At 39.7% G+C, this 8,804-nt stretch overlaps 1 long non-coding RNA gene across 1 annotated transcript; it reads right to left on the bottom strand.

Moving 5' to 3' along the window:
* Window positions 1–372: 372 nt before the first annotated feature.
* LOC148047962 (uncharacterized) lies at window positions 373–8,477 on the bottom strand. The gene is made up of 3 exons (XR_015695770.1): window positions 8,407–8,477; window positions 3,493–3,655; window positions 373–887 (listed from the first exon to the last, which is right to left on the bottom strand). It is a non-coding gene; the product is annotated as an uncharacterized LOC148047962 (long non-coding RNA).
* Between the last annotated feature and the right edge of the window lie 327 nt (window positions 8,478–8,804).

Here is an 8,804-nt window from a genome sequence, read left to right as displayed (position 1 = left end):
CTGCTGAATACCACCTCTGCTTTTGGATGTTATTGTAACTTTTTTGTCTAGTCTGTCTAGAGCAGTGGTTATCCCAAATTCCTCTTTCAAATGACACCATCAGCGACAGAATAGAGGACACGAGCAAAGACATCTTGGCTCAAGTAGTTGCAGATATGATTTCAAACCTGGCAAAATTCAGCCTTCAACTCGACAAGACCACAGACGTTTCCAATCTAAGCCAGCTTGCAGTATTCGTGCACTATGTGAAAGACGACATGATAAAGGATGATTTTTTATTTTGCAAGCCTCTTACAACAACAATTAAGGCAGCCAATGTGAAGAAACTTGTGGATGACTTCTTCAAAGACAACAATCTTTCGTGAGATATGGTTTCTGCAGTTTGTTCGGACGGAGCTCCAGCCATGCTGGGAAGAAAGTCTGGTTTTGGTGCACAAGTGAAAGCCGATGCACCACACATCATTGTTACGCATTGTATTCTTCACAGGCATGTGTTGGCAACAAAAACCTTGCCTCCAAAACTGGCAGAAGTATTAAAAATTGTAGTGGAATGCGTGAACTATGTGCGAAATAGTGCTCTGAGGCACCGCATCTTCAGGGAACTGTGTAAAGAAATGGGATCTGAATTCCAGGTACTTCTGTACCATTCTAACGTTCGGTGGTTATCCCGGGGACAGGTGCTGAATCGTGTTTTTGCCGCACCTGTGGAATTAGCCCCTTTTTTGCAACAACATTGCACCAACATTGTCATGCAGATTGCTTCAAAAATTCTGAGTTCATTCTCATTTTAGCGTACATGGCTGATATCTTTGCAGCTCTCAATCATCTCAATCAACAGATGCAGGGCGGTGGAGTCAACATCATCGAAGTGGAAGAAAACCTGAAGGCTTTTCAAAAAAAAGCTACCGTTATGGAAACAACGAATAGAGAACGATAACTTTGCAAACTTTCCCCTGCTAGATGACTGTGTAAGTAAGATCAAAGATGTATCTGGAATCGGAGACATTTCTGTACCCGCGGAACTGAAGCAAGCAATTGCCACACACTTAGATTCGCTTGCAAAGTCTCTCGACGGATACTTCCCTACAAGAGAATCATATCCAGCATGGGTGAGACAGCCGTTCACGTTTAGTGTTGAGACAACAGATGTCAATGATGAATACCTCGATGAAATCATTGAAATTCAGCAGAGCCAGGTTCAACAGCAACTCTTCAGGACAACGCTCTCAACATTTTGGTGTCAACAAATGGTAACGTACCCTGTTATTGCTAAGAAAGCTCTGGAAATTTTCATACCGTTTGTTACAACATATCTTTGCGAGCAATCCTTTTTGAGGATGCTGGACATAAAAACAAAGAAAAGGAACAGACTTTGTTGCGAAAATGACGAGAGTGGCACTTGCCAAGGTAAAGCTGTGCATTTCTGAACTGGTCTCTGAAAGGCAACAGCAGAAGTCACACTGATTTGCAGTAAATATTCATTATTATGTTTTTGTTTTTGTGTGAAAATCATGTTTTAATATTTAATGGTTTTGTTCTTTGTTCTTAATGGTTTTGTTCTTTAATGGTTTTGTTCATTTTGTGCACCTATGTATAAAAATATACCTATGTATAAATACATACCTAAATATATACCTATGTTTTGAATTTGAAAAAATCATATTTTATTTTTCCAATTAAGAAGGGTTCAGTGAATGTGCATATGAAACTGGTGGGGGTCAGTACCTCCAACAAGGTTAAGAACCACTGGTCTAGAGGAAGGTTGTGACTTCATATTCCCTATGGTTTTCTATTTAAAGGATACTGTTCTGACCCACCCACCCCTCCGGCCTGCAAATCACCCAGACACAGGCTTGGCTGTTTGCCATTCTTTAATCATGGAGTTATCGACTCCTTTGGCTGAAGGCCCAAACAAGACTCACATGCAAGAATAGTTGGCAGCAACCCAAAATCCAACAGGCATGGATACAAGACAGACAGAGTTTTCCAATACTGTTTCAAACGGTTGTGTCCTGCAAATGTCCCCCTCCCAACTTCTCCACTTATATACTCTCTTGGGAGGGGCCAAGCCACAACCACCTGGGCTTAATTATTGTCTCTAAGTCTGCTTCCGGAGCTGCTGCTTCCGTTTCTCTGCTCTTCTTAATCTTGTGTCAGGGACAAACTGCCTTGGATCCTCCCCACTGCTCCATGCCTCAGACACCTCCTGGTAGCCAACCAGCCTCTCTGGTTCCTGCTCTGAGTCTGAACCCTGCCCAGGGTCCTCCACATCTTCCCTGGCAGACTCATATGGTTCCTCGCTATCCGAGTCCATCAGCAGCTCAACTGGATCCTGCTGGGCCACAACAGGCTACTATATTAAGACTGGAAACAAGACAATTAGATGACAGGAAAGAGTTTTTAAATAAATCATTCAGATTTTTTGCAGTAGCCTGTAGTTACTTCCCTCCTGTATGTAACTGTATCAAAGGTGGGTTCCTACCAGTTTGCACCAGTTTGGTGGAACCGGTAGTGGAAATGGTGATTGGGTTGCTGAATGTAAGGACGGCATGGACAGCATGCTCACCACACCCCCAAACTGGTTCCTTGGTCGCCGAGACATCTATTTTTGACATTTTTAATGTTTTGCGCATGCGCAGACCTATTTATAGGCAACTGCAAATCGTGTGCACACCGAACCAGCAGTAATGCCGGCAGAAACCCATACCTGAACTGTATGTATTATGTATGTATAGGTGCTTTCACTAGGCCTTGCAATTTTATTGACATGATTTCAGAAGTGGTTTGTCATTGTCTGCTTCCTAAAGGACTAAGAGGGTGTGACTGGTCAAAGGTCACCTAACTGGCGTTGGGCCTAAGGAGAGACTAGAAATTACAGTCTTCCAGTCTCTAGCCTGATGCTTTCGCCACTACACCAAATGTGGGACACAAAGTATATTTATTCATATACTTTGGCAACTTATTACTCTTGTCCCTTGATTTCTTTTCCCTGGGTTTGAATTTTAACAGAGTTGCCTGTCTTCTTCCTTTGCATATTGCATTGGTTTAAGAAGTATGAGGAATAGAGTAGAATAAAACGGAATGAAACAGAACGGAACGGAATCTAGTCCAACCCCCCACAAAAGCAGACAACACCATTTCTGACAAATGGCAGTCCAATCTCCTTCTGAAAGCCTCCAGTGATGAAGAATAGAAGATAGCCAGTTTGGTGCAGGGGTTAAGGTACCAGATGGGAAACCAGGAGATTGTGAATTCTAGTCTTGGTTTAAGCACAAAAAACAGCTATGTGATCTTGAGCCAGTCTCTCTCCCTCCCTCCCTCCCTCCCTCCCTCCCTCTCTCTCTCTCTCTCTCTCCCTCCCTCCCCCCCCCTCTCTCTCTCAGCCTAGGAAGGAGAGTCAGATCTTCTTTCAGAAGAAAGAAAGAAGAACAATATAAAGCAATGAAGAAACTTCTTTCCCCCCAGTTATATCTCACATTTGGTGGCACTTACTGAAGCATAACTGAAGATAAAATTGCAGTTTGCTCACAGATACCCTTGGAATTTGGGAGTTCAAGAATCCTTTTCACATTTCACTGAGATCGAGCTCTGATGAGACAAGTATACCTCTTGAAGTGCTTACTTAACACAATAGGAGAGAAGCAGTCAAGCAGCACTGAGCACAGGGTTTCACGCGGTGGGAAAAAAGAAAGAGAAAGAAACAGGCAATAAATTGGAAGGCAGTTTCACTGGAATTTTACAGTACTTTTAGATACATTTTTTTAAAGAAATACAGCAAAGATGTCCATGTTAATGCAGTTCCCAGGGAAGAAAAGGGACATATAGACACAGTATCCTTTTTCACTAACAGATCCCCAGAGTCCAGAGACAAAATTGACAAATCAGTCTCATGATAGAGAGGCCTTGTCTCTCAGTTGTGCTGAAGAAGACAATGTTATCTCCAAAGTTGTTGGTTGTTGGCTACCATGGTAGGCATAGTGAGATATAGTCTTCTTAAATAACTTCATCAGTGGGTGATAGTACGAATGATTAGGCTGCATAGAGTCCATAAAACTCATCAATGGTCTTATCTTGAAACCATCCCACAGAACTGTATTTAGTAACAGACCGGATGATGTCATATTCTATTCCAAAGATATTCCTGGAACATACAGGGAGAGCACAGGGAGAAAGGCATTGCTTGCAGCTCATTGGAAGGATGCATAGTTTTCATGAACGTTACAGCTTCAGTTGCTTGAATCTCTACTTTAAAGGATTGGTATCACATAGTGGGAGACTTTACTTCTTGATAAAGTGGGACAGTATTTAGCAAAATGGTCTGATATAGTAAGACAGTACAGAACAAGATGGCCTGACCTGCCACGTTTCCCATATTTAATCACAAATTAGTCACCCACGTCACTTAGTATTGTGCAAATCTGGACTATCCATTTAGTTTATAATAGATTGCAATATCCCAGGAGTCTGGTTAAAGAAGTAGACCATTTAAGGAAAGTGTAGACAAGCATAATATGAAAATAATGTAGCAGCAGTCGTGCCAGAGTTCCAAGCAATGTGCTAAAACATTTTCTTAAAATGATCAGCTCAATATGTGAGTATCTATAATGCCATATTTTTTATTACTCAGAAGATTTCAGTCTGGAAAAAGGGCACGAATGTGAGTTCACACGTTACACTGAGCCATTGTTTGCTGCATGAAAAAAAAATTAGATTTCGCACAGCATACTAAGCTACAGAGCATGATTTTATGATGATGTTATCCATTCAGTTTTATCCTACTCTTGGCAATTCTATGGGCCAGGTCTTTCCACCTCTTCCAATCTTGCACTGCTTCTTTGAGTTTTCCTATCCTCTGGCTGGTATCAGCTTTGATGGTGTCCAGCCACCCTGTTTCATGGCCTGGGGTCTTTTTTTTACCACTAACGCTTCCAAACAATTGTTTTCTCTAGTGAGCATGACATGGCCAAAATAAGTGAGACTCAGTTTTGTGATTTTGCCTCCTGGTTACCCATATGATAGAATACACTCCAATACTTGCTTGTTAGTCACCTTTGCTATCCAAGGAATATGCAGGAGCCTTCTCTAGCACTACAGTTCAAACGAGTCAATTTTATTCCTTGCTTGCTTTTTAAGATCCAACTTTCAGACCATGAATTGCAAACCAATACTACCATATTCATGAAAAACTCTGAAGCAAAATCCAAGTGAATCACATGGTGATTTAACAGAAGGTATAACCTCTTTTGTAATGTGCCTTTGAATATAATTTTAGGCATACCAGAGGTGGGTTCCTACTGGTTTGGACCAGTTCGGCCGAGTAGGTAGTAACTTAGCTGCCCATGTATCTGAATAGGTTCTATCGGCAGCGCCATAGGCACCACCATCTTGTTTTTTGCATGCGCAAAAGCAATTTTTAATTACTGTGCATGCGTGTGCCCAAAGCACGTCCCTGAGTGAACCAGCAGTAAAAGAATCCGGAACCCATCTCTGAGGCATACAGTTGCACCTCTCACTTGAAAAGGAGCTGTACGCATGGGTAATTATTGGAAAACATTGGACCAAGCTACAGACTATTTCAATAGCTTGTGACAAAAGGCAGTGTTTAGTTCATAAACTTCTAAATACTCAAGACAAAATCATACAGTCCCAAGGACTTGCATAGACTGGGAAAAATCTGTTCTGTGCACATTCAGAACAATGTTTTTCTTCCTTATGTTTCAAGTCTTTCTAGTATTTCATTGCACAGATGTGGTCAAGATGTGGTTACACATAGCTTAGTGTGCTGTATGACTCTAGCCACTCTACTATGACTGGGGAGACTTAGTTTCAAATTTCAATTCAATCAGAGAAGTCACTGGCCGATTATGGATCACTCACTAACTCTCAATACATCTGACCTCTGAATGTTGTTATCGTTTTAAGTTTGGAAATGGATAACTGATTTAAATGAAGTCCTGGAGTTATAAAAGGGAGATGTAACCATCAGCCTGAAAAAAGGGAAAGAATGAAAGGGGAGGGGAAGGAACAGAACAGAACAGAACAGAATATTATTTATTGGCCAGGTGTGATTGGACACACAAGGAAATTGTCTCCAATGCATAAGCTCTCAGTGTACATGCAAACAACAAGGTGATAAACCATAAATCATAAAACACAACCATAAACCATAAGATACTAACAACAAAGTGATAAATCATAAGATACCAATAGGAGAAGGTAATAGGAAAGATGAGAGAAATAATAGCAATACAGCCCAATACATGGGTAAATATCCTTAGTACTGTGGGAATCAGGTGTTTAGCAGAGTGATGGCATGAGAGAGAGAAAATGTCTCTGTCTCTGGATGTTTTGGCATGCAATGCCATACAGCAGTGTCCTGAGGGGAGAAGTTGAAACAGTTTATGGCAGGATGTGAGAGGTCTGTAGATATTTTCTCCACCCTCTTTCTGACCCATGAAATATGGAAGGCAGGCTGGTTGCAATTGTTTTTTTCTGCAGTGTTAACTGTTAATTTAAGTCTGTACTTGTCCTGTCTAATTGTTGTACCAAACTAGACAGTTATAGAAATACAAATGACAGACTTAATAATTCCTCTGTAGAACTGTATCAACAGCTGGTATAAAAACCTGGTATAAATCAAATCTCTTCATTCACAATGGTGCAAACCACAATTTGAGGTTCCTTTGGAACCATGTGTGCATACTAGAGAGGGAAAGTCTGAGAAAGAGTACAGCATATGAGCTTAACACAAAGGATTTTTATCTTTCATAGAGAAAATACATTGCCTTCTTTATATAAATATGAACAGAACAAGATAAACATTGAAATTGGCATGGCAACCAAGGAAAATACTGAGAGGTCAACTAAGACATGGAGGAAGAATTAGATGATAAATCTGACTTTATGTCACAGTTAGGAGTAACAAACCCTACATGATCCTCCCACTGCTCTTGGACAGACATTTTTTTGAAAAACTTGTGCAGGCATGCTTTTTCTAGGCTTACATTACCCAATGTCAGTATATCACGTTTTGTCCTTCTATCAGTTACAAAAGTGAAACAAGCCAATGATAGTTTAACCCTTGCCAGGGGACATTCAAATTTAATTTTAATTCCTCCCCATCTGTTTTAAAATACTCTGGTGCCACAGATGAGCTTCCTGAGACATATGGTTGAGCTTGAGTCTTGTTTTATTAGGTTATTAAAAGGACTATAAACTAAGCCTTTGAAGATCACAACTAGAAAGAAATAAGCAGGTAGATCAACCTATCTGTAAAGTAACTATTGCTGGCCATTAGAAAGGGAATCAAGTTTAAGGAGTGTCAAGAATTTGTGGTCGTTGTCATTGTGCAACAGAAATGTAGTGTACCAGTCGCTAGCATTGACTGCAATCCCTTTAGCATGACATTTATTTTTATGAGTATTACATAAACAATCAGCATGCACCAGTGATTTTATATGTTCCCTTTGCTGCCTTCGCCTGATATCTATTTTTGCCATGAAGTAAGGTTTGAATTATCTCTAGCTTTTTGATGGCATCTATGTTGATTGCTTACTCTTGGTTGTTAATTTGGGCACATATTTTATTTGTGGATAGATGCTGTCAGGTTGAAGCGGAAGAGGAGCTAACATAAAAGCCTTTCATTCTGAGATCACTTATTTAGCTGGTTGAAGGTCTTGGCCTATCCCAGATTGTGGAATGAGTCTTCAGAAAGGAAGACAGAAACTGTCAATAAGGAATTTTCTTTGAGTCATAAATTATCATTTCTTCAATACAAGAGGAAGTTGCCAATTTATTCTTTTGCCCTATAAATCAAAAGATGTCATTTTAAGAAACCTTTAGGGAAAGCAGGAGAAACAGAAGAATGACGTCTAGTAAGTCTTACATAATTTAAACATTCATTTTATATATATTTTAATACAAAAAATGTTCATTATAACTTTTCATTACTCTACAAAAATCACAATTCGAATATCACAATTTGAAATATACACCAACAACAATAGAAAAAGAAAGAATGAGAGGAGGATAGAATGAAAGGAACATGGGGAAAGAAGAAAGAGATAAGTAGAGGAGGAAGGAAGAGAAAGAGGAGAGAGGGTAGGGTTAGGGGAAGATGAAGAGTAGGAGTAGGAGATAGGTAAGGGAAGAAGGAAGGGGAAGGAGAGAAGGAAGGAAGAAGCTAGAGAAGTGAGGGAGAAAAGAAAGGGAAAACAAGGTGGTGTTACAACAGGAGGAAGTGATGGTAAACAAAGCAACCCAAATTGTATATTATAACCTATTAAATGAAATAATAAATGTATAAGAATGATAAATGTAAAGAAGAATAACAATCATGTGAATGTATACTCACAATGGTATGTAAGAGAATAAAAAAATAAAGAATTCTTTGAAAAAAAACCTCACAATTCTGCTTCTCTCCTACATTCATTAACTCCATTAAGTTTGGAATCTCTATGATTAATTCAGTTGCTTTGATTCACAGGGACACAAAACACTTGTTCCTTTGCTGTGGATGATGAATAGTCGGAAATAATTTGACCAATCAAGAGGACATGTTGTTTATAGGATGTAACACAAGGAAATGTAAACTCAAAAACAGGAAAGGTAGGAGACAAAGAGCAGATGAAAATCTATTGATCTTATGCAGCTTTGATTCTTCAAAGTACTAACCCAATAGTCTTAAGGGCAAACTGGTTTGTGTTAATAATAAAGATGTACCTGAAGTAATATTCCTAGCACCCCCTGAAGCACCTGTTTCAAAGACTTCAGCAATAGTCCATATTCTAAAGGGTATTACTATA

The sequence above is a fragment of the Thamnophis sirtalis genome, unplaced genomic scaffold, assembly GCF_051295495.1.
Source record: "Thamnophis sirtalis isolate CommonGarterSnake01/CBP01778 unplaced genomic scaffold, rThaSir2_p1.2 scaffold_3, whole genome shotgun sequence".
Classification (NCBI taxonomy): domain Eukaryota; kingdom Metazoa; phylum Chordata; class Lepidosauria; order Squamata; family Natricidae; genus Thamnophis; species Thamnophis sirtalis.
This window is presented reverse-complemented; position numbering and strand designations above follow the sequence as displayed.